At 39.6% G+C, this 26,495-nt stretch overlaps 1 protein-coding gene across 1 annotated transcript in view; it reads left to right on the forward strand.

Annotated features, from left to right (window-relative positions):
- Nucleotides 1-26,495, forward strand: part of LOC127653306 (extracellular serine/threonine protein kinase FAM20C-like) — an 89,270-nt gene that overhangs the window by 17,254 nt on the left and 45,521 nt on the right. The window lies entirely within an intron of this gene.

Genomic DNA, 26,495 nt, shown 5'->3' on the forward strand with positions numbered 1-26,495 from the left:
CATTTTAAAGTGAAAATGCAACCTAGTCATTTTTTATGTGAATGTGATTACTTCCTGGTTTGCACGGGACAAGAACCTGTGACTCATAGATTGCTCGCACTACACGCTGTGATTTGCACAGAACGCGGGCAGCAGGGACTCAAGTCCTACTCACTCCAAAGTGCAGAGCCCTTGAAATGTGTACTCTGAAGGGAACACGGTATTACTGTATGAATGTGCCCTTCATGGCCCATCCAAGGGGGCCATGAAGGGCCCATTCATGTTCTCATTTTCGTTTGGAACGAGCTTTTGAGTGGCGTCCCCTCCTACAGCAGTGCCCTTTAATGGATATAATTAAAACAATTAAATTAAATATTAAGTAGCACCTGGAGTATGCAATGTAATGTCTTTAAAACGACCCCAATTTTGTGTTATTGAGGGGAGTAGTTATTCATTATTTTGATGATTTCTTTATCAGCACTGAACGTCAAAAGTTTGCCATAACATGTTTATGTACTATTATTTAAGCGAGTCAAGGACAAGTATACAGTAATTTCATTATTTATTACCAGCAAATTACCGCAATGCGGGCAACATGTATAATTAATAATATATAACTAAACATTTTTGAATAATTTGAACCCATTTTTGATGCTACAATAATTTAATAAATAATTTAAAATCCAAAAATGACATAGCTTGCTTTGCTTTTGGTTATTTATGAAACATATAGTTAGCATTTTGGCAGTGTACTCACAGAACGACACAGACACATCGATGCAGAACTATATGCAAACCAACACAGGTCAGATGAAATTTCCACTCTATTTATTGTGTTGTAAATTCATCAACAGATTAATACTAGATTGCTGCCACATCACATGGCACACCTGCAGTGTAGACAGCTTATTATAATGGGAATGGTCGCATTGTTTTCATGTAATACGTCTTTTATAGAATACTGCCATTAACTGAAGGAGCTTTCTGATTCAGACAAAGCCAGTTTGGTTTTTGTTTAAACTAATAAACTAATCGCGTTCAGATAAATACCATGGCATTATTGGCTGAATATTTCATGATACTATCATAGTGCTCAAAGATACTTAAAAAAAAATGCAATGGTTTTACTATAACAGATGTCAAAAACATGGGATTATCAAAGATAGTGTTTATAAAAAAAGTGTAAAAAAAAAATAATGCAAGAAAAATGCTTAAATACTCAAAAATTGAATAATTAGTTCAATATATATAAATGCTACTCTTAGAAAAAAAAATCAATCAATAAATAAAAAACCTGTGCCCTTTTTTTATCCTTTCGCCCCTGTCCCTGCTGAGATCTGTGCACGCCACTAATACACACTTAAGCACCATATGGAAAGGTAAAACCATTGAAGCAAAAATGTCCTATGAGTTATTGTGCTTGTCAGTAATGCTGCAGCATGGGATTGATTTCAGTGTGCATGAAGATTCAGGAGCAGCATGTTTATTTCCCATATGAGCATGTTGAAAATCAAAAGGCAATGATTGGTTGATTTGAATGTTGTGATTGAAAGGAGAAACAGACAAGTGGTCCTCTACAGGAAACATTCCTGAACCAGAATAACCAGACGTGCTGTTTGTGATGCCTTGACAGATCATGAATATTAATCCGGTTATGCACAAATAAGTAGTCTGTATCATTATTCTCCGTCTGTAGTAGAGTAGTTGCCCAAAAATCGTTTTTTTTACAAAAAAAATAAAAAAATAATGTAACCTTACATTTTTTTGTTGCTGACCAAACATTTTCCCTTGTCTGCCCTGGGTTTTGGAAAAATTGTGGATAAATGGGTACCTAGGTTATCTGTTTTACCTGTGCAGTGTGTGTGTGTGTGTGTGTGTGTGTGTGTGTGTGTGTGTGTGTGTGTGTGTGTGTGTGTGTGTGTGTGTGTGTGTGTGTGTCTATATAACACTGTTATACAGACCCTCTTAGCTCTCCTTTACTTTACTTACATGCTGTAGGTTTGGACAGTAGCTCTTTATGGTGTACGTCAGGCTAGATGTGTCTCAGTAGTGAAAGGAAAGAACAAAACCTCTCACAGAGCAGAAACAGCTTGTGGATCTTTAAGCTGAGCAGAGCCAAGTTTGACTTTTCTTCTCCTTTGATGTTAATTTGTTTTTTCTCTCGTTCTTGTTTCTAAATTGCTGCAGTGCTTTGATATGAAGCCTCTCAGCAGCAATAGAGAACATTTTTGCAGCTACAGCTGTCGTGCATTCATCGCTATGGTGTAAAATATGTTCCTGTAATGTACAATATTACATGCAGCTCACCCAGTAAGATGCCATCACCCCATACTATCTCTTTACCCCTATCTCTCTCTCTCTCTCTCTCTCTCTCTCTCTCTCTCTCTCTCTCTCTCTCTGAATGCCATTTTCTCTCAGTGGTACAGATGGAATCCAGTGTGTGTTCTGTTGTGAGCTACAGTACGTGTAGTGTCCAAATGTAACTATGTGCCACACCTGCCAATGACGGGTGAATTGAGAAAATGTATACTGGCAATAAATAGTTATTAGCAGCCAGAAACTGTATTGGCATTATTATTATTAATGCAGATATTTTTATGATTGGGTTTTTTACCATTTTTATTGACACATAAGTGAAAATGGGAATTGGAACTGGGGTATTGAGGGATTGGGAAATGACCACAGCCAGATGCAAACTAGGGTCACTTGCACACAAGTGCTACGAATGAAGTTTCACTTCATTTTCTTTAAAAATATATTTTTGATATATTTTATATAAATGACAACTGAATTATTCTGTAGTTTTTTCCTTGTATATTTGTGATAAACAGCACTGGTCATTGTATTTCTTGGAGAAACTGCACCTGTTACAAAATTTTCAAACGACAAAGTGATTTTGTTCCACACATTCTCATTTTGGTGGCTTAATATGATGAATATTCCACATATGGAGTTCTGAAGAAAACATATGTGAGACATCCTTAATTATAAACCTAAATGTATTTATGCAAAATGTATTTATTTCCTTTCTAGGAAAGAAAACAAAACAATATGTAACAACAATGCTTTTGTAATTTTCCTTAAGCCTTCCACAGTATAAAGATAGAAATGCACTAAAATATTACCAATTCAAATAACATTAAATGTTTTCCAAAGTGTTGGTTGGAAGTGGGAGGTTGACTAAATAAAAGAACTAGTCCCCATAGGTTGTGTATTCATTGCAATGCCCATTAAATCTCTTAAACCCTCATCCTCCACAATAATAATCTGTCGGCAGGCTGTGGCTTTCCACTTTGGATACGGAATGCAAATAATTAGCATCAGGGCATCAAGCGCCACTTTTAAACCTAATTTGAAAAGCTCTGCAGATAGTGGCTGTATCTGGAAGGCATACTATCCATACTACCCTTACTGCTTCTGTCATATCTATTTATAACACAAATTCTAAGAGTAGTATGGTAGTATGCCATATCAAAAACAACCAACATCTTGTACAGCTTTTAGCACTGGCACTCTCCACATAATGATATTTCATTCGAATTGTCTGGTCATTTTTAGCAAATGCTTATAATTCAAAGTGGACATTATTTGAACTGGGAGAACTCCAACAATCTAGCCTACCACAGCATTTCCTTTTAGGTTACAGTTCAAACTTGACGTGCCGCCTAGGCTGCAAAATACTTGATTTTTGCCACTTAAGTGCCATTTGGGTTTGTTTTGTAAGAAGTCCTTTCTTCATCACTTGATCATTAACACTGAATCGCAATTGTGTGTTTGTTTGTGGTGTGTACGTCAATGCAATAATGACCCCGCACACACTAGAACTCATATGGAGTTGAATAAATGTCAGAAGGTGAAAATTGGTAAATGTGTTAAATGCGATTAAGAAAAATGTACATACGTACATGCTGAACATTTGTAATTAAATAGGTTACTTTTGACAGCTCTAAAAAAACAAGAGAATTTGCTGAATAAAAGTGTGAGTATGAATGAGAAAATATGCATTATAAAAATGCTGTATGGTCAGCAGATAAGCACATTTAAAAAGAAATGACAAACAGTAATTGTCGCACTATAATGGATCTCATATTGAAAGCTTCTTATAAAATGAAAGAGGCTAAGAATATGGTAGGTTCAAATCCTGTCATGGTAGTTCACACGCCAAAGCTGTCTAAGCTCACAGCCATGACAGGAAGTTGAGCTGAACTGAATGCATTTCACTGTGTATGAAGAAGGGTTGGACTGTTCAAGAGTGGCAGACGGTGAACTGGGGCCTGACTGAAAAATGCAATGCTCAGGATGTCAAATCTGACTACAAGAGATTGTTTATGATGCAACCAAATTGAGATAACACAGAAATGCTGGTAAATCCTGAGGGGGAAAGTGCAAAATCTTTACATAATGCATACTAAATGGATCGCATCTATTCTGATAGGGTCATGGGCAGCAGAGTAAAACAATGCAAATAATAAAACTAACTAACCATATAATTATCAATATAGTTAGAATAGCAAAATAAATCGTATTATCAACTTTACAAGGGAGGAGATCATTCTGACACATCTTTTGTTTGTTCGTTTTTTTATGTTAAGCCTTGTGCATCCAATCAAACACTATTGTGTTTTGGCACAAATTTATTCAGCGTTTGGTAGAAAGTAGACAAATTAGACTGATGCCAACATGGACAGGATGTTGATTTACCTTGATCTTTGAAAACTACATATATATATATATATATATATATATATATATATATATATATATATATATATATATATACTGTATATCATCCAGACTACATTAAAAATGGGTTCACTTGCAATGTGGGTAAACGTGTTTTGTGAAAAATCCAGCAGGGCTGGACTGGTAATCTGGCATACTAGGCTTTTTCCCAGTGGGCTGCCGCACTTTGGGGCTGATCAGGGACGGAATGGCCATCGGGAGAACCGAGCGTGCTGGTGGGTTGGCCGTGAAATGTGCTGAATGAGCCGCGATAAGCTAAAATGAGCCGTCGCGTTACGCAGAATGGACCAAAAAGTTCAACCAGTTTTGGGCCAGTTGCCATGTAAAATCCCGGGCCGATTTCTCTTCCCAGTCCAGCTCTGAATACCAGTGTCTATAGAGAACAGTACACTTTCCAAACTACATTTTTGTTGTGAATATAATGGCTTTCTGCTGACCACAAGACCTGTTACCTTTTTATTTTATATTATTTTATATTATCTGTTTAAAGATGACAAATTGATTGTGATTTAGCTTCTTCCTTCTCCCATTTTTACAATGTTTATGTCTGTTTTCTGAGTATTCCAAACAGAAATAATTTATGTTGGATTCCCCGAGGAGGATGGAAGAAAACTCAAGCCATGCAGCCTGCTCGTAGCCAGCGAGCAGTGAATCAACATGTCAAAGCGCATTGTCTGCCTTATTCCTGACAGCTGTCTTGCACAGCTGCACGGCTTCTGCACTGATCCAGAGTCTGTGCACAGAGAGATGCCTGTTGTTTGTGGTCTGATGAATGAGTACTTGAAATGTGTTTGCATTTGTGTGTGTTTTAAACTGAGATCTGAAAGGAATTGTTAACCCAAAAAAAATAATTCTGTGATTATTTACTGTCACCATTATATTGTCCCTACAAATCCATATGACACTATATAACCACAGTAAATGTAATCGATACAACCAGGGGTGTTGTAATTCTATTTTATTTTTTATAGAAGGGGGCACCAAGGTCAACCCCCTCTCCCACACAAAAACAGAATCGCACTCACTTTTCTAATAAAAAATTACATTTGCAGCTGTTTTTAATATACAGTATGTGTATCAGTAAAGAATGCTTTGGTTACATCTAATATCTTCAGACATTTTTCATCACCTTTTTGTGATTCTGCCACCTCTTTTGTGCATGCATTGTCCATGCACAAAGTTATAGGTGGTATAAAAGGCACCAGCACACACTCAACGGTGCCTAAAACTGCTTCAGATCAATAGAGAATGAAAACATTTAGCTTATCTCTTAATGAGGCAATTACTGTAAATATTGTATTCCATGCCCCCCCCCCCCATCATTCCCCCATTATTACCATGATCAATGAAAATATGTAAATTATTCACACTGCAAACCCCCACCCCAGATTTGCCAGACTAAGTGCAAATAGCCCATCCTGTTGGCAAAAGGCATTTACATTAACTCCGCCCACGACTGCTCAGACCAAACTCAAGACAGCCACAACAGATTTATTTGGGGTCAACTGCTGATCAAATGAAGGCATATTTTAATTTTTCACGGTAGGGCAGAGACATTAAACTGTTTAACGGGTTTGACATTTTGTAAATTTAGAGATTGGATAACTAAGTGACTATTTGCGTTCAAATAGTCTGGTGAAAACACAGGCTGCTTAAGCAACCAACTGGCCCGGTTGCTAAGGTGGGTAGAGTCACGTTGGGTTAACTTCCTCTGGTCGCTATAATATTGTGGGTGTGGTGAGTTGTTCGTGGATGCCGCAGGGAATAGCGTGAGCCTCCAGATGCGCTAGGTCTCCACGTTAACGTGCTCAACAAGCCATGTGATATGATGCACAGATTGACGTCTCAGACACGGAGGCAACTGAGATTCGTCACTACACCACCATGAGGGCTTAGACATGCCAAATTTGGGAGAGAAAAAATATATATATATTAGTTAATAGTAACCATGTTTAATTCTGTGGTTACTAGAAAAATACCATGGTGATATTATGGTTACTGTAGTAAAACCATGGTTAATTTTTGAAAGGTAGGGTTAGTGGTTTGGGTAGGGTGTAGGGTCCAACCATGGAACTACATTGCGCTCAATCACACTTTTATTATCTATTATCACTTTTAATGTCTATTATCTTTGTCTTCTCGTTCGATTTTCATATAATAATGTTGTCATTCATTTCAGAGCTGGTTGGTTTGGTTCAAGGCCTAATTTTAGAATTTCTTTTAATCCCTATGAAGAAAATGATTGGGGAAAATGTTTCCGGAACCAAGGCCTTTGGATGGCCACTGTCACGCTGTATAGTGTTGTGAGTCAGATTGGCAATGACGAAGGGAAATCTGATCTTAGATCAGAATTCTGAGACACTTTGTAAGCCTCTGTTCTCTCAGTTCCACCTCACTTATCCCGAGAACAAGCACAGGACAATTCCTCCGATAGTGTGTTGTTATGCACCAGGGAGCCAGCCAACTGGAGCTCTGCTATCAAACAGCATAGAGTCAGATTTCACAGACGATTCTCTTGTTAGACAGTTGTAGACACAGCTTTGTCTCACTGGCAGGAAACTAGCCTGCTCATCCTGGCGGCATCTGATTTTCCATACTTTCAGAGGATGTACTGAATTCCATGAAGTAGGTTCCAAGGGTATGCAGGTTTGTAGTATGAATACATTCCTGGATAGATATACCGTTCTAAAACGAGAAGCACAATTTAACCATGAGGAACAACTATCTTGGTACCTTCAGCAGGGAAGTTCTGTATACATATTCAGAAACAGGCAATGATATCAGATATCAATTGGTTTGTTCTTATGGTTTTGGTGCTGATCTGAGAGGCACATAAACTTATTGAAATTCTGCTTGAGAATCAGCTGGAATTGATGTTCATCTACTTGCTTGGAGCCAAGTGTCTGGCAGAGAATACGAGGGGAGGGGAGGTGGCAGATTACTTTCTGAATTCCTTCCTCCTGGATGTTGTGTGACAGTGTTAATTCATAATACTGACTTTTACTGGAAATGTGTCATGTGTCTTCTCCATCTGTATGTGAAACCAGCTCTTGCTGTGGTGTGTTCAGATGAGGTGTTATGATTTTCTTCATTCTGGTTGGTTTGGATTTTTAGCATTTTGAGAACATGTTGTCTTTTATTTTTGGCTGATTCCTCCACCCCCTCCCACACCATTTTTTAAGACAACACAAAATGCATTCAGTAAGAAATGTCCAGTCATTCAGCTTTTTCTAGATCTTTCTAGATGCAGAAGTTTTCTTCATGCTTTGTGCAGCACTTCCCAAAGATGTAATGGGCTTGTAGGGCACTTCTCAAAAATGTCCATCCTAGCTTTTCTAACAACAAACCTCAAACTTGGATTCATGCATCCGTAATACTAATATTTATATATACTAATATATATTCTAATAATTTACCACTCAGTCTTTTAAGTCTCAACATCGCAGTGCCTTCTCTTCACTTTGCAGGTGAAAGGTGTTTGGCATGCTGGTCATTAAAGCTGCCAGTATAGGTCCTATGATAGGTCTGTTTCTCAAACTCGAGACTCTGATGTACTCATCTTCTTGTTGTTGTGCATCGGGGCCATCCACTTCCCTCTCTATCCTGTTTAGATTCAGTTTGATTTCTTCTTTCAAGACAGCAGTGCATGGAATATCCATCATCTCTCAAAAGAACAACTGACCGATTCATTTCTAGAGAGATTTTGTTTCTTTTGGCCATTTTTTAAACCAAAATGTGACTTTCATGAAATGCAAGTGTACTCAATACTTCAGCAACTGAAAACAGACATTGTATTGTGAAGTACATACTTCATTAAGCAGCGCAATTGCAATTTCTTTATTAATGTTTCTTGAGTACTAAATTAGAATAATAATTGCTAAAAATATATAAATTAAAATAATTTATTAGATTATTTTCTCAGTAGACTGGAGTAACAACTGCTGAAAATGGGGGTTTGACATAACAGTTAAACTGTCATTTTAAAATACATTTGAGGTGAAGAGAAGCATCAGTTTCTTAAAAAAAAAAGTAAAAACTCAAATGGTAATGTGAAAAGTTTTTATAATATAATACAATGTGTGATTCCCTTATCATTGGTAGTCGCTCCTAAATGTCGCTTGTCATGTTCATAAAGTTAAACCTTTCTCAACTTTGACGTGTCGCTCGCAATACCTACATCCTGTCGCCAACGTTCTCTGTCACTAGAATCGCCGGAAGTCACTGTGCTTTCACTGAAAAGTAATGGCATCCTGTTACAGGGTTTTACACGCTTAGAATGCTGATTAAACACCTAAAACATTAGTTTAAGTGAACTGCTCATAACATCTCACAACACACTCACTATGGCCCCATTTACACCTTGCATTAACATCCGTTTCATATCTGGATATTCTTTAGCTAGATTGCATTTACACCGTAGGCCCTGTATCCACCTGCTATTAATATGCATTTCGGGTGATCCGACCCGATGGTCAGCCCTAAATACAGGTCTAAACGGGGTCTAAAACAGTTTGTGATCAGATCACAAAAACCACATACAAATGTGGTAAAAACAAATGTGAGTTGTAAACACTAATTTGTCCTGTGATGAAACATGAGTTTAAAAGTCTGGTATATGCACAGTTATGAGAACTTCACAGATCTCCTTTAGTTTGTCTGTTATCAAATCAGACAAGAAAACACCTGAAGCTCCTTAAATATAGGTAATACACTAAAATAATGGCTAATTTTGCTTGACATTTCGTGTTTGTGCTTGGATTAATTAATAACTGCATCTGGGAGAAACAGTGCGGCATCTTTTGTGAGTTGTTGCACTTTATTATCAAGCAGTAACACACTGACACAGTGATTGACGTATGTCGTCATGAAACAGAGACCTCCTCCTCCAAATGAACACAAGTGGTCACAGGAGATGCATTTAAGTGACCACATGTGATCATATCACCTGAAACACATCGGTCACTGAAGCTTATTTAATGATATTAATCTCGCGTTCGACACTGTGTAAGTTCTACATATGATTCTCATCTGAAACAGCCGAGTGAAGCCTGGTTTCATGTAAGTAAAATAGGACACTAGCGTCCTATGTCTCTGACGACCTCAGAATGTGGATTCAGTTATCCAATCACAATGTGTCATGGGAGCATTTACATCTGGCATTAAATGCAGTCAAATGCTATCCGATAGCGATCCGATCACCGAAAATGCATGTTAATGCAAGGTGTAAATGGGGCCTGAGATACTGTAAAAATTTGGTTTCAGTTTTGGAGTGCTCAGTTAACATGACCCACAGTCCCTATCATCTCTCATTCCCTTTTTTGTGATTCCATCTGTTAGATGGCAGCAAGTCAAAACATGCTCAGACAGCCTCTCTTTCTTTCTCTCCAGTAAGCATACGCTCCCTGACTATGCATGGCTGTCCCTTCAGTTCCTGTTACCCTCTCACCCCTCTCTCCATCCCTCTCTCTCTCTCATTCTCCCTCTACCTGTCTTTGTCCCTGCCAACATGTCTTTCTCTCCGTTCCTCTCTCTCTCTCTCTCTCTCTCTCACTCCCTTACTCTCGACCTGTCACTGCCCCTGATTACCTGTCTCTCCCTCTTTCACTACCTCTCCAATTGTCCCTTTCCCTCTCTACCAGTTGCTCTCACATTTACCTCTCTCTCATTTTCTGCCCATCTGTTGCATTCTTACTCCTGCTTCTACCTATCTATCTCTACCTGTCTCCCTCCCTACCTTACCTGTCTCTCTCTCCATGTTTACATACCTGTCAAGGAGGGAGAGAAACCTGTTTCCCTATTTACCCGTCTCTCTCTCATCTCTACAAACCTGTCTCTCTCCTTCTTGACTTGTCTCTCTACCAGTCTCAACATAACTGCTGCTCACTCCCTCATTCTTGACCTGTTTCCCTCTCCACCTGTCACTCAATCCATCTTTACATACCTGTCTCACTCTCCCTCCTTCTTGACCTGTCTCCCTCTCTAACTGTCACTCTATCCAATCTCTACATACATGCTGTACTCTCTCTCATTCTTGACCTGTCTCCCTCTTTGTCTCTTGCTCCATCTTTATGTACCCCCTCACTCTCATTCTTGACCTGTCTCCCTCTCTACTTGTCTCTCTCTCCAATCTCTACATACATGCTGTACGCTCTCTCATTCTTGACCTGTCTCCCTTTCTGTCTCTCGCTCCAATCTTTAAAACCTGCTGCTCTCTCCCTCCTTCTTGACCTGTCTCCCTCTCTAACTGTCACTCTATCCATCTTTACACACCTGTCTCACTCTCAGTCCTTCTTGACCTGTCTCCCTCTTTGTCTCTCACGCCATCTTTATATACCCCCTCACTCTCATTCTTGACCTGTCTCTCTCTCCAATCTCTACATACCTGCTGTACTCTCTCTCATTCTTGACCTGTCTCCCTCTCTACTTGTCTCTCTCTCCAATCTCTACATACATGCTGTACTCTCCCTCCTTCTTGACCTGTCTCCCTCTCTAACTGTCACTCTATCCATCTTTACACACCTGTCTCATTCTCCCTCCTTCTTGACCTGTCTCCCTCTTTGTCACTCGCTCCATCTTTATATACCCCCTCACTCTCATTCTTGACCTGTCTCTCTCTCCAATCTCTACATACCTGCTGTACTCTCTCTCATTCTTGACCTGTCTCCCTCTCTACCTGTCTCTCTCTCCAATCTCTACATACCTGCTATACGCTCTCTCATTCTTGACCGGTCTCCCTTTCTGTCTCTCGCTCCAATCTCTAAATACCTGCTGCTCTCTCCCTCCTTCTTGATCTGTATCCCTCTCTAACTGTCACTCTATCCATCTTTACATAGCTGTCTCACTCTCCCTCCTTTTTGACCTGTCTCTTGCTCCATCTTTACATACCCATCTGTCTGTCGCTTCCTCCACCTTGACCTGTCTCCCTCTCTAACCATCTCTCTATCCATCTTTACATACCTGTCTCTCTCTCTCCCTTGTTCTTGACCTATTTTCTTCTCTACCTGTCTCTCTCTCTTTATCTTTAAATTCTTGTTTCCATATCTCCCTCTCTTTCTATTTCTTTCCCAGTCTCTCTCTCCTGCTCTATTTTCTGTCTCTCATCTCTTCACTTGCCGCCCCACTTTTCTGCTCTCAGAAGTGCTGAATTTGATGTGACGAAGGGAAATGTGTGTCAGAATTAATCAGTTGACGCGAGCAATACAAGCCTCAGCAATCTCACCCCTGCAGACAATAAGGCGAGTGTAACTACTGAAGCATTAAAACAGCACAGCAGAGTTTGAAGGGCATGTTAAGAACTGTGTCCTCAGTCTTAAATATTTTTACAATGTTTACAAAGCATACTGTAATAAAGAGGGTTTTGAAGATTTGAAGAGCATATTTATCATATCACTAAAGCAGGCACTTAGTGCCATCTGTAGCCCATTATAAATGATGCTTGAGAAAGCAGATGGTCCATTGTAAATTATGCCTGAGTTAAGAATGATCTGTCCATCTTATCACATCACAACAGTATCCAGTCAAATGTGCATTTCTAATCATCTTGTGCTAACAAAATATTTCTTAATTGGAATTCCATTCCATATTCTTCTTTTTCAGTTTATACCATCAAAAACAAAAAGTCTATTGTCACCTTGTCTAGTGTTCCATCTCCATATGTACAACGCCCCTATCACCTTCTAAATAGATTCATTGTTTGTATTTCAAAGATTTGCCACTGCCATTTATGTGTGATTCCTTTATTTACTAGTGTTTTTGCCACTGTGGCCTCTGTTGGCCCTTTCAAAGTATATTCTGGGTTACGTGCAAATAATTGTAAAGGTCGACCAGTATCATCTCTGGCATGGGACCTGGAATAGATTTGGAGATATTTATTTATTTAAAGTGTTGACAGAAATGCATTTACAGTGGAAGTATATTGGGCAGGTTTAAAAGAAAAGTTCCAACAAAAATGAAAATTATTTTATCATCTGCCCAAACTTACGTTTCTCACCAAGTGGTTCATGGCAAGCTTGATTATGCAGAAATGCAAATAAGGTTTAAAAGCTATTGTGGATGGGAAGATGATCAGTGGATAAAAATACTAATACACATTTTGATCCAGAGTAACTGTATCCCATCATGCTTGTACGGAAAAGACCAGCGTACTGTCAACATTCTTCAAATTTCTCATTTGTATTCCAAGGAAGACAGAAAGTCATGCGGGTTTGGAACACTATGAGGGTGAGTAAATGATGACAGAATTTTCATTTTTAGGTTTTTAACTTGTATTTACATTGGAGTATTAATTTACTGTAAGTGTCTGGCAAGCTGCTTCTTCATGAATTGGACTGTGGGTCAAAATACTTTTTCTAAGATCATATTGAATTGAATTTAAGTTATAATACTTGATGTATTTTAAATGGAAACTGAATGAGAAAAGAATGGATTGTATTTTAATGGCCCACGTGAAAATTCTGTGATCTCTTGGCTTTGAGTGTAAGATTATCTCTTGACAAGCTCATTAATCCTCTCATGTTAATGGAGAGAGCAGATGCAACTTCCCTCCACTGCTGCCACGACAGCACTTCAGGTCCCGGTAATCTGGGATTTGCAGAAATGTGCGATAACCTATACGTTCAGCTTCAAGAGTAAAACTCTGAAGAAAAAATTTGCAAAGTGCAACGTTGTGTTGCCAATTAAGACTCTCAGAAGAGACAGAACATATTTACAGGGATAGATCACCTAAAAATGAAAAGTTTGTCATCATTTACTCACCTTTATTTTGTTCCAAACCTACATGGAACACAGAAGATGATCATTTTAAATAAAAACGATTTGCCATACATTGAAAGTGAATGGGGACTGAGGCTGTCAATCTCCAAAATGACCAAAATCTCTATAAATGTATTATAAAAGTACACAAATAATGCGTAATATTCCAAGTCTTCTGATGACATACGATACTGCTTTAAGCTTAACTTAAGTTGATATTCAATAAAAAAGAGTGATTATGGAACACCTTATAGTATGCGTTCCATGGAAGAGAGAAAGTCATTTAGGTTTGTAGGGTGAGTAAAAGAAGACAGAATTTTCATTTTTAGTGAAGTATTCCTTTAAAACCCAGTCAGATTAAGACGCTTCATGTTGTGCTGTACATGCTTTTATGAAAAGAACATTTCAAACACTAACTGTCGCCTAATCGTACATGGACATGTAATGTCTATGAATGCACCACCCGTGCTTTTGCAATTAGTTGAGCATAGGTGCAAAACAATTTAAAGCTTCAAAGTTTCAGCTTGCCCTATTGGTATGTCCTTTTAGACATGTGGCTTACTAATTATGCTAACTGTTATGGATGAATACATTTAAATTAGTCAAAGAACATTTCAGCACATTGAGCAAAGAATGGATTCATTCCTGCACTACCTGCTGCTCTCTCCCTCCTTCTTGACCTGTCTCCCTCTCTGTCTCTCGCTCCATCTTTACATACCCCCTCACTCTCATTCTTGACCTGTCTCCCTCTCTACCTGTCTCTCGCTCCAATCTCTTAATACCTGCTGCTCTCTCCCTCCTTCTTGATCTGTCTCCCTCTCTAACTGTCACTCTATCCATCTTTACATTCCTGTCTCACTCTCCCTCCTTCTTGACCTGTCTCCCTCTCTAACTGTCACTCTATCCATCTTTACATTCCTGTCTCACTCTCCCTCCTTCTTGACCTGTCTCCCTCTCTGTCTCTCGCTCCATCTTTACATACCCCCTCACTCTCATTCTTGACCTGTCTCCCTCTCTACCCGTCTCTCTCTCCAATCTCTAAATACCTGCTGTACTCTCCCTCCTTCTTGACCTGTCTCCCTCTCTACCTGTCTCTCTCTCCAATCTCTAAAAACCTGCTGCTCTCTCCCTCCTTCTTGAACTGTCTCTATCTCTGTCTCTCGCTCCATCTTTACATACCTGTCTCACTCTCTCTCTCCTTCTTGACCTGTCTCCCTCTCTAACTGTCACTCTATCCATTTTTACATTCCTGTCTCACTCTCCCTCCTTCTTGACCTGTCTCCCTCTATACCTGTCTCTCTCTCTCTCCATTCTCTACATACCTGCTGCTCTCTCCCTTCTTCTTGATCTGTCTCCTTCTCTACCTGTCTCTCTCTCCAATCTCTAAATACCTGCTGCACTCTCTCTCATTCTTGATCTGTCTCCCTCTCTAACTGTCACTCTATCCATCTTTACATACCTGTCTCTCTCTCCCTCCTTCTTGACCTGTCTCTCTGTCTCTGTCTCTCGCTCCATCTTTACACACCTGTCTCTCTCTCCCTCCTTCTTGACCTGTCTCCCTCTCTCGCTCCATCTTTACACACCTGTCTCTCTCTCCCTTCTTCTTGACCTGTCTCTCTGTCTCTGTCTCTCGCTCCATCTTTACATACCCCCCTCACTCTCATTCTTCACCTGTCTCCCTCTCTTTAAGATCATTAAATCAATGCCATTAAGTTAGTTTTAATTTCACCCAAAACTGAAAGTTCTTTCATTTACTCACCCTCATGCCATCCCAGATGTGTATGATTTTCTTTTATCTGCTGAACACAATGAAGATTTTTAGAAGAATATTTCAGCTCTGTAGGTCCATACAATGCAAGTGAATGGTGGCCAGAACTTTGAAGCTCCAAAAAGCACATAAAGACAGCATAAAAGTAATCCATATGACTCCGGTGGTTTAAATCCATCTTCAAAATGATCAAGTACAGCTTAAATAAATGAAGGAATACAGTCTTGCAGGTATGCATGGATCATTCATACTATGCAGTATATTTTGTTCCCATATTTCTTATATAGTAGAAAAATATCAAACACAAGTTATAAAGATAGAAATCATGTTAATTCGTTTCATCACAATTTGAAAAGGTTCATTCAGAAAATGATTATTTTTTTTAATATATTTTACTATTTATTTCTGTTTAAAGTTTTGGAAATTAGCAAACAAAAATAAAAAGAATGATGAGTACACTTTTAAATAATTTCACTACTTTGGTTTGAGTGGATGTTTCACTTCTAAAATGAAAATCTGGCAATTTAAGATGTCTTATTCTAAAACCTTCCGTCCTGTTTTTTAAATTTTTTTTAGAAGTTACAGAGTTGAAAAGGTCATGCATAACAGGAATAATTCAGCAATGTCATAATGAAAGATGTAGAGAACAAAAGATAGGGCAAGACTTCTCAGAGTTATCCAACATTGGATTATGCCACAACTATGTCCTAATTGTGTGCTTTCTTCAAGCATGAAGGAGTGTAGCAATCATTATCTCTACAAAAACCCTCTTTTAGCTCAAATTAACCAGGATGTAGGAGGTTCTCTGATTATTAGGTCATGTATCAGTGCTGCGGCAATGTGATCTCACGACTTGGCCCTTTAACCCTGCCTTCATTGGCTTCTGCAGCACTTTAAACAGAGGAAGCTTTGAGCTGCAACTTTTTCTCTACATGTAGCTATTGTCATTGTCATGAGGTGCATGACACAGCTGAACAGACATGGACAAGGATGCACTTTCTGACTAAGCTCAGAGTTTGAAGTGGAACACAATGATGTGTTGTAATGGTGCTAAAGGCCCTCGGCAATTTTGACGAAATGCCTTTTTTAAGGAGTGTTTCAGTACTCACACACAACTGCAGACAGATACGTCTTTAAGGACGCGGTGTCTTTTTCATGAACTGAAGGAGAATGTTTTGCCATCATCAAGCAAACACCATTGAGAGCACTGAGAGTGCTACTGGGACTTCATGTCAAGCTTTTTATCTCATCGTGTTGCTTGAATACATGGCTACTTTTGTAGAATGGTGTAGTTACGGCATACAGCAGCAAGGAAAAACTGCCCATGCAAACCAACCAAACCTTGACCCCTTCGGACCTGCCTGAAAAGATCCCTCTGGCTCCAGATTCACTTCTAGCGGGGAACAGTTCACGTTATACGAAAGGAAAAACAAGTTGTCTTTTTATAAATGCCTTCTGGTCTGCAAGACCACAATCGACTAAGTGCTGTTTATGCATTGGTTCTATTTATGAAGCTAATACGATTTTAGAAGGTGGTTACAGAGATGATAAAAGGTTCGATCGTACCACAGGAAAGAAAAAGAGCAGGAGTCCTCAAGAGTTTCAAATCATAAAATGTTTTTTAACATCTCAGGCTGAATTGTACCTTCCTGTTTATGCCTTAAAGCAGTGGTTTTTGCTTCAGGACCCAGATTTTACATTGCTGGCAAGCCAACACAGTACCAGAATTTACTGTGCAAAAGTCAATTAAAATGTCCTAACTGCATAGACCCAACAGTGTCATTAGTACCATGAAAATCGATACTTTTGTCCATAAACAATAGCAGAATTTGGATTTCCAGTGGAAATTACGTGACTGTGGTGATTATATTACGTGGTTCATTATATGCAATGCGGCAGCTTCGAGATGAAATGTCCACTGTGTGACAGTAAAAGCTTGTTAAATGTTCTCCCAAACAGATTGGCTTTTTTAAGCTACGTCCACATTAATCCTGATACATTTACACTGCCGTTTTCAAGTGTTTTCCACAAGTTGCTCATCCACACTAAATTGAATGAAACTGCTTAAATCCCCTTTTTGCGGATGTGAAAAATCGCCATTCCATGTGCGGTATGAAACACGATTGTCCACCTGTTTCGTCGCTGGACAGCAATTCCAAGTAATCTTCCCATCACCTTTGAAAGAATTAATAGTGATGGTTGTACAAAAGTAACATTTATCTTTAACAACGCTATCAAAGTGGATAGCAGGCACAACAACACCGCTACAACATGGCCACCATCTTGATTGTTTTGGGTTGAATGGATCACATAACAGCGTCACACGACCACAAATATGTAATCTATTTTAGATATCTCCGTTTTCACAGTCCACATTACAACGCGAAAAAAACATTCTCAAATGTATGTAAGAGCGTTTTCGAAAAGCAGTTTAGCTCGACAAAACACAGTCACAGTGTGGACGGACGGCCAAAGCATTGAGAAATTGATGCGTTTTCAAATTAAAATGTATTAGTGTGGGTGTGGCCTAAGATTAATGCTCTATCGAGTTTTAAATCAATACCCTAAACCTTACCAGTAGTGCCATAAAAGCAGAAGCAACCACATTATTTTGTGGTGCTTCTATGACACTTCTGTGTCTTGTTTTTTCTTCAGGACTCATATCCCGCTCCTTTGCAACGATTTATCAGTTGAGCTACTAAACAACTTGATCACGCTTATGTAATGCACATGCTAAAATGCATCGCCTTACAATCCATGCACTAGTAAAAGTGTTTAGATATTGATAAGATAGTGGTTTTTGAGGAACTGGACGAAAAGTGTTTATTAGCTGATAACGTGTTGTTTTCCTCGTTATTTGTGAAAAATGGGAATAAGCTGGGAATGTTGTTTAAGTGCTTCTAGTGTTCATTTAACCAGAAAACTGTTGCAATACATTCAACGAGCCAAATAAAAATCAGTTTGTGAATGAGTAGGTATAGTAACGTGACTCTATGAGACCAAGTTGGATTTGCCATCGTAATATATGGAACAAACTCTGGGCCAAAATATTACTTTGCAAAGAAAGATTAATTTGCAACAAAATACTGTGATGACTGACTGGATATGCGGCCTTTGACGTCAAAAACAGAAGATATGGGAAGCATTTAGTCCTCTCTAAAAAGGCTTTATACAATAATAAACCTGTACATATCAGAGCATGTGAGTGGAGCGAGAGGCCGCTCAACCCAGAACGCGCTTTGTGATATGCTGGATTGGGAATCTGCAAAATAAGCAATAGGCTTGAGGTTATGGAGTTCAAACGTTGTTTTGATGAAGTTTCAAACCTTATACATAAATGCAAAGTTCAAATCAAAGGTAAGAATGAGGAAGGAGAAGAAATCAAGAGGGAGTGGAGAGACTGTGAGAGTTAGCAAAGATTCCCTTTGGAATTTTTGTGTCACATTGCCGAAGAGAACGGGGATGTTTTACGCGAACATGGTAGTCTGTTGGTAGTCTGGAAGTCTAGTCAGTCTGTCGAATATGTATTTTGGCAAAGCATATTTCCTTGAATCCCGATGAACACACATACAAAATTCCTGCATCAAAACTAATAAACATGTTTGATCTTGCGGATCAGTGTGTCCTAATTTGCAGGCGCAGCATTCTGCTTTCATGCCTTCACTGTACAACTGATCATTTGATTAGTAAAGATTTCCGCTCTCGCATAGATACACATGGTATCTACTAATATAATGTTATTATATAAATAACCTCAGTCCTTCACATGGCATTTGATTTGTACATATAAAATTGAAGGGAATATTAATAAAGCAACAAAACTGATAAAAACATTCACTGCTCATTTCTGGATAACTCTTAATACACTCTAAAACTGAGCCCAAAATTACGATGAGAAATTGCTCATTTTAATTTACAGACCCAAAATCTGATAGCATTAAATTAGAATTAATTTTGCTCTATCGCTTTTATATTTTCATATTTTATCTCCTTTTATCAACTAATTTTAACTTAAACAAATCAGCACAGTGCTCAAAAGCTTGGATTACTACTACAAAAAAAAAAAAAAAGGCAGAATTCTTTTATCCGACCAGCCTCCCACTGAAAGTTTTCATTCCAGGGAAGGGAAAACACAACTGCCTACATTCAAAAGGATAAGAGAAAATGCCTCTTCTGGAATCTGCTTGCTGCACTAACTGCCACAGACTTTTACAAAGGATTGCAGTTCTTGAAACAAAGTTATTTACAGGACCACCAAACCAGACGGAACACACAACAGAGCTTCGTCATGGACGCCCTCAGCATACAGCCGGTGAGTCCCATGAATCTAGTGCTCCTCGACAGGCCATACTGAGTGTAGAGAAACAAACCGATCGACTTACAAATCGATGGCAAAAACAGGGAGCGAGACCAAAAGGCACTCGAGACATCAGATTGTCACGAGCATCTCATATTGCCGCAGTAGCATCCTCTACCCCAGATACGGCTCTGACAAGGAATGCAAACACTGGTTTCCTACCACCGCCTATACATCTTGAGAACAGATTTGAAGTATTAATGAATGAGGAATCTCCAAATGTGATGAATGTGATCGAACACAGACCGAATCAGCCAGTAGCTAACACTGATGTGAACTGGCGCTCAAGGTTGAGCAGACAGCGGCATTCAGCTCAGAGCGCAGCCGGGCCCAGGACTCTGATAGTGGGTCACTCCATAATCAGAAACATTAGCAGCAGGGATACAACTACATGCTGCCTTCCACAAGCAACAACCTCGGATGTAAACAGGGAACTTCAGAACATTCTGATGAAACATAAGACTGCAAATCGACTCATCATTCATGTGGGGAAGAATGATATTCATAAAGAGCAGTCAGAACTCCTTAAAAAGGATTTCAATGAACTTTTTGAAACACTTAAAAGACTGAAAGTTCAAACATTCATCAGTGGACCACTTCCAGCAAGAGGAACAAACAGGTTTTCACGGTTGCTTGGGCTTAATACATGGCTGCAAAAACCTGCAATATAAAAGGAGTGAACTTCATTGACAACTTCAATCTTTTCTGGAGTCAGAGGCAACTGTTTCGACAGGATGGCCACCACCCAAACAAACTTGGTTCAAGAGTGCTTAGGACAATATCTACTTCTCCCTCAATCATCCTTCTGCAGTGTGTGCCAATCCACTCAATCTGAATGGCACACACACACCTGGACACAGTATGAATGACCACAGGACTTCACTTCAGCACCTGAATGGACATGCAGTTGACAAATCACACAAGGACAATGATAACACCACTCAGCCACAACAATTTCTGCTCATGGACACAATCTCATCTGAGCCCTGCCCACAAAGTTCACCACAGACAGACTGTGACATATTAGAACTGCTCCAAGATTCAGCACCCAAGGACGACTTTCTGGAAAACATCCAGGGAAACCAGGACAGCATATTACAGCCTCCGATAACACCAAAGCAACAGCCCCTCTCTCCAGCATCTCCACATCTGTGTTTCTCAGAGAAAATGGAAGAACTGGTGTATGCTGGAACCAAACTATCCCACTCTTTTGCTGCAAGCCCCCAGATATCAAGCAAAAAACGTCAGGCCCCTCAAGCACCTGCGGGCCCAGCTCGCCCTCCCCCTCCTCCTGTGAGAGCTCTTCGACCTCTGCCACAACGCCAGGGCTCACACCCTCCTCCATCTGCTCGAGGTGAACCAAAAACAACTGATACCAGCTCTCAGTGATATGTGTTGGGTCCCCGCTATGATAACAGTAACTTTCTCAAATGTTTACAAAACAAGCGGGAACCCAGTGTGCCTGTATCAATCTCTATTGCTGTTCGATTACATCATAGAAAGTCTAAGGCCTTCAAAAGCCGTACAGCAAACCCATCTAATCTGGTGCCTATTACACGCCAAACTAAGATTGCTGTGGGGACAAAAACTGTTAAGTTAGCACTTTTAAACATCCGCTCACTTAAAAATAAATCACTTCTAGTCAATGACTTAATTATCACATACAACCTGGATTTTATGTTTCTAAATGAAACTTGGCTAGAAGACAGCTGTAGTGCAACAGTCCTTAATGAAACATCCCCTCCTAACTTTACTTATTTGAGTGTCTGCAGAGAAGGTAGGAGAGGTGGGGGTTTAGCTGCTCTTTTTAAAGATGTCTATCAATGTAAGCAAATATCATTTGGGAATTACCCGTCTTTATAAGTTTTGTCTTCCCAAGACAAAACTTGTAGTCCATTATAACATCTACAAAGACATCATCCATGCTTTTAATATGGAACTAGGCAAAGCTAGACAGACTTTCTTCTCGAATATTATAAACAGCAACTTAAACAACACACGCACTCTTTTTGCAACTGTAGAGAGACTGACAAACCCCCTAAGCCAGATTCCCAGTGAATTGCTCTCAGACAGCAAGTGCAATGAGTTTGCTTCTTTCTTCTCTGAAAAAATCAATAATATCAGAAAGGTGATCAGCACATCCTTGAGTTGTGCTGGGGTCAGACAAACAAAAACCACAACCTGAGAAAGTAGTTACTATGTCTGATTTCAAAGAAATTGATGGCAAAATTTTGGAAGAAACCGCACAGCACCTTAAAACATCAACCTGCGCCCTTGATGCACTTCCCACATCTTTTTTCAAAAGTGTGTTCAACTGTTTAGAAGCAGATCTCCTAGAAGTGATAAACTCTTCACTTCTCTCTGGGAGTTTTCCAAACTCCCTGAAAACTGCAGTTGTCAAGCCCCTCTTAAGACCATATTAAGCAATTATAGACCGATCTCAAATCTTCCTTTCATAGGCAAGATCATTGAAAAAGTTGTCTTCAATCAGCTGAACAAATTCTTGAACTCAAATGGATACTTTGACAATTTTCAATCTGGTTTCCGATCGCATCACAGCACAGAGACAGCTCATAAAGATAATAAACGATATTCAGCTTAAATACTGATACAGGCAAATTATCAGTACTGGTACTACTCGACCTCAGTGCTGCATTTGACACTGTTGATCACAGCATACTTCTTGACAGGCTGGAAAACTGGGTGGGGCTTTCTGGGATGGTCCTAAAATGGTTCAGGTCATACTTAGAAGGGAGAGGTTATTATGTGAGTATAGGAGACCATAAGTCTGAGTGGACGTCCATGACATGCGGAGTCCCTCAAGGCTCAATTCTTGCGCCACTCCTGTTCAACCTGTATATGCTCCCAATGAACCAAATAATGAGAAAGAACCAAATTGCTTACCACAGCTATGCAGACGACACACAGATCTACTTGGCCCTATCACCTAACGATTACAGCCCCATTGACTCCCTGTGCCAATGCATTGATGAAGTTAACAGTTGGATGTGCCAAAACTTTCTTCAGTTAAACAAAGACAAAACTGAAGTCATTGTGTTTGGAAACAAAGATGACGTTCTCAAGGTGAATGCATACCTTGACGCTAGGGGTCAAACAACTAAAAATCAAGTCAGGAATCTTGGTGTGTCTCTACAGTCAGACCTTAGTTTCAGTAGTCATGTCAAAGCAATAACTAAATCAGCATACTATCATCTGAAAAATATTGCAAGAATTAGATGCTTTGTTTCCAGTCAAGACCTAGAGAAACTTGTGCATGCTTTCATCACCAGCAGGGTGGATTATTGTAATGGACTCCTCACTGGCCTTCCCAAAAGACCATAAGACAGTTGCAGCTCATACAGAACGCTGCTGCCAGGATTCTAAGCAGAACCAGAAAATATGAACATATCACACCAGTCCTCAGGTCTTTACACTGGCTCCCAGTTACATTTAGGATTGATTTTAAAGTATTATTACTGGTATATAAATCACTCAATGGGCTAGGACCTCAATATATTGCAGATATGCTCACTGAATATAAACCCAACAGATCACTCAGATCATTAGGATCACATCAGCTAGAAATACCAAGGGTTCACTCTAAGCAAGGAGAGTCTACTTTTAGCTTTTATGCCAGCCGCAGCTGGAACCAGCTTCCAGAAGAGATCAGATGTGCTCCTTCAGTAGTCACATTCAAATCCAGACTCAAAACACATCTGTTTAGCTGTGCATTTACTGAATGAGCACTGTGCCACTGTGTGTCCGACTGTTTGTACTGTATTTTATTTTATTCTAAACTGTTTCAATTATTCTTAATTTTTATTCTTATTTTAATCTCTTCTATGTAAAGCACTTTGAATTACCATTGTGTATGAAATGTGCTATATAAATAAACTTGCCTTGCCTTGCCTTGCCTTGCCTAGAAACCTATTAAGGTTTCTTAAATTAAACAGGAAACCGATGGAGTGCGTACTCCAGGTAGGGAAGGAGGTATTGCCCCAAGTGAAGGAGTTCAAGTACCTCGGGTCTTGTTCACGAGTGAGGGGACAATGGAGCGGGAGGTTGGCCGGAGAATTGGGGCAGCGTGGGCGGTATTGCACTCGCTCTATCACACCGTTGTCACGAAAAGAGAGCTGAGCCGGAAGGCAAAGCTCTCGATCTACCGGTCAATTTTTGTTCCTACCCTCACCTATGGTCATGAAGGCTGTGTTATGACCGAAAGAACTAGGTCGCGAGTACAAGCGGCCGAAATGGGCTTCCTCAGAAGGGTGGCGGGCTTCTCCCTTAGAGATAGGGTGAGGAGCTCAGTCACCCGTGAGGAGCTCGGAGTAGAGCTGCTGCTCCTTTGCGTCGAAAGGAGTCAGTTGAGGTGGTTTGGGCATCTGGTAAGGCTGCCCCCTGGCCGCCTCCCTAGGGAGGTGTTTCAGGCATGTCCAGCTGGGAGGAGGCCTCGGGGAAGACCCAGGATTAGGTGGAGAGATCTCCACACTGGCCTGGGAACGCCTCGGGGTCCTCCAGTCAGAGCTGCTTAATGTGGCTCGGGATAGGGAAGTTTGGGGCCCCCTGCTGGAGCAGCTGCCCCTGCGACCCGACTTCGGTTGAAGAAGGATGGATTAATGTATCAAATCTAAAGTATAACCGTTCTGTGGAGACAAGTGAAAAACGGCACTTAATAAACAAATTAGCCTAATATTTTCCTGCTCCAGTCCATGTTTTCATTGTTGCCATAAATGACTCGAAAAAAAAACTTTAAAGTTGAAAAGATTGTGGGAGGGATGCACCAATGAGGAGCTAATCCAGGGTTTGTTGAGTTTTGTTGCACCACTTAATTTTAAATATGGTTTAACAAATCAGAGATCAAACTTTTAATACGTGATTAAAACGGTTACTTGCGATTTATTTTGTCCGCCATGATGGATTCTGAATTTAGCTGTAGATCGTTAGTACACAGGGCCGATCAAGGAGGTTAAGATAATGTCGCAGTGTGTACAATGTCACAAGCTTTAAAATATGGCATCATAATTTAAGAATAAAGGACCACATTGGACTCGGATCGACCGCCTCCCCTCATGAGCGCCACTATTGTTGTCAGAAAGTAACAGCCCATGCTGCTGACTGAAACGAGTATAAGAGAGGAGGGGAGCAATAACGATCACATGTCCCCCTGTAACCACTCTCGCTTCTCGAGAAACCCGTCTCTGGCCGGTGTCTCTGCATGTAAAGGACGGGGAAGCGGGTAATCGAGCCGCCACCGAGACTACACCAAATTTGAAAGCACACATTGTGGCCAACGGACCAACTTTTTGGGTCATAAGAAACATAAATGATATGATACATGTCTCTCAGAGGGCTGATGGCACATTCACTGTTTGTTACATAGACTTTCATGTTTAATTGTAGGTCCGTTGTATATTTTAACCACCTCAGCTGCAAGTTTACAGTTAATCTCTAACTGAGTTTAAAGTATTGGAGCAACAGGATTAAAGTTAATTCAGATTTACTGTAAAATTTCAATCAGGATCAAATCGATGGTTCAAATGTAACCCTGATTATTTTTAAACAAGGCTTAAAGTTTGGTGTGACAGAATTATCAGATTAACCTTGATTTAATCTTCATTTAAGATTCATCCTTGTTGTTGCAACCCATCCTGTGTTTTTGTGGGTTAGTTGAGTCACTCAGATCCAGTTAAAACTGAAAAGCGCAAATTTGCACAGATGCGAGTTTCCGTGCCAACGGACATGTTTTATCGCTTGTAGAGGCATGTTTGATGACTAGTTTAGTAAATATAGGTCATTTAGAACTGAAATCTTTTAAGGCTTTATTTGAAGATGTTCAATGACATATGTGCTAACAGAGAAATATTTGAATGATTACAAATGATAAGGAAGGTCTGGTTGACCCGATGATCTAACAGCAGTTAAACCAGTTCAAAATAAACAGTGAGATTATATAAACAAATACACAACAATACAATCACATCATTTCAGATGTGTACGTTACAAAGCATTTTGTAAAGTGATATTGCTTATATACAACAGTCAAATGAACAAGTACATTTCAATAAAATAGGAAAAACCGAGTACGGTCATAAAAACGTATTTGTGCATGGAACTACTTTCTTACGCAACTGATCAGAATATCAGATAAAAGGTAACCTTGAGTTCTGTAATAAATCAGTCTGTTGTGTCTCTCAGCTGTGATGAGCCTTAATCCCGAAATTGTCCATTTAAAGCTGTTTAAAGCTATTTCCTAGCTTTGGTAATGTGTAAGTAATACGAGCAATCATGGAGCACTGTTTTATGTAAACAATAACGGATTCACTTTACGTCACCAACTGGCTCATATTACGTTTAGAACAGCATGAACACATGCGGAGTGATACACACACAGTGAAGCGTCCGAGTGCTGATGGTGTCAGACCATCAGTGCTCATGGAATGTCTCTCGTCCAATCAGATTCGAGGACCAGAACTAACTGTGGCATATATATATAAAACATATGTATGATTCTATGGTTAGTTGCATTTTATTATTCAAGCATTGTTTATACCACCTTTGTATCAAGATCCATCAGTTGAGAACCACTGATCTAGCAGATGTAATTGACAGGCACATTTAGAAAAGCAGAAATTGACCACATAGCTTTTAAAGCTTTTAAAGAGACAAACGTTTTCACAAAAAAAGTATTTATTTCTGATAAACATTGTAAACACATTCATTAGACAGCAATACTAAATCAACTGCAATTCTATTACGAGTCATGTGCCAGTGGTAAATTACATATGAATGAGCATCAGGCTGTTTTAATTAAGAGAGTGATAGCTGCCGGGATGGGAGGTGGTGCGATGTATTCTTAGGTTGTTGTTGTTGTTGAGCCCAAAATTGAAAGCTGTGAAA

The sequence above is a fragment of the Xyrauchen texanus genome, chromosome 12 (genome assembly GCF_025860055.1).
Source record: "Xyrauchen texanus isolate HMW12.3.18 chromosome 12, RBS_HiC_50CHRs, whole genome shotgun sequence".
In the NCBI taxonomy this organism is placed as follows: domain Eukaryota; kingdom Metazoa; phylum Chordata; class Actinopteri; order Cypriniformes; family Catostomidae; genus Xyrauchen; species Xyrauchen texanus.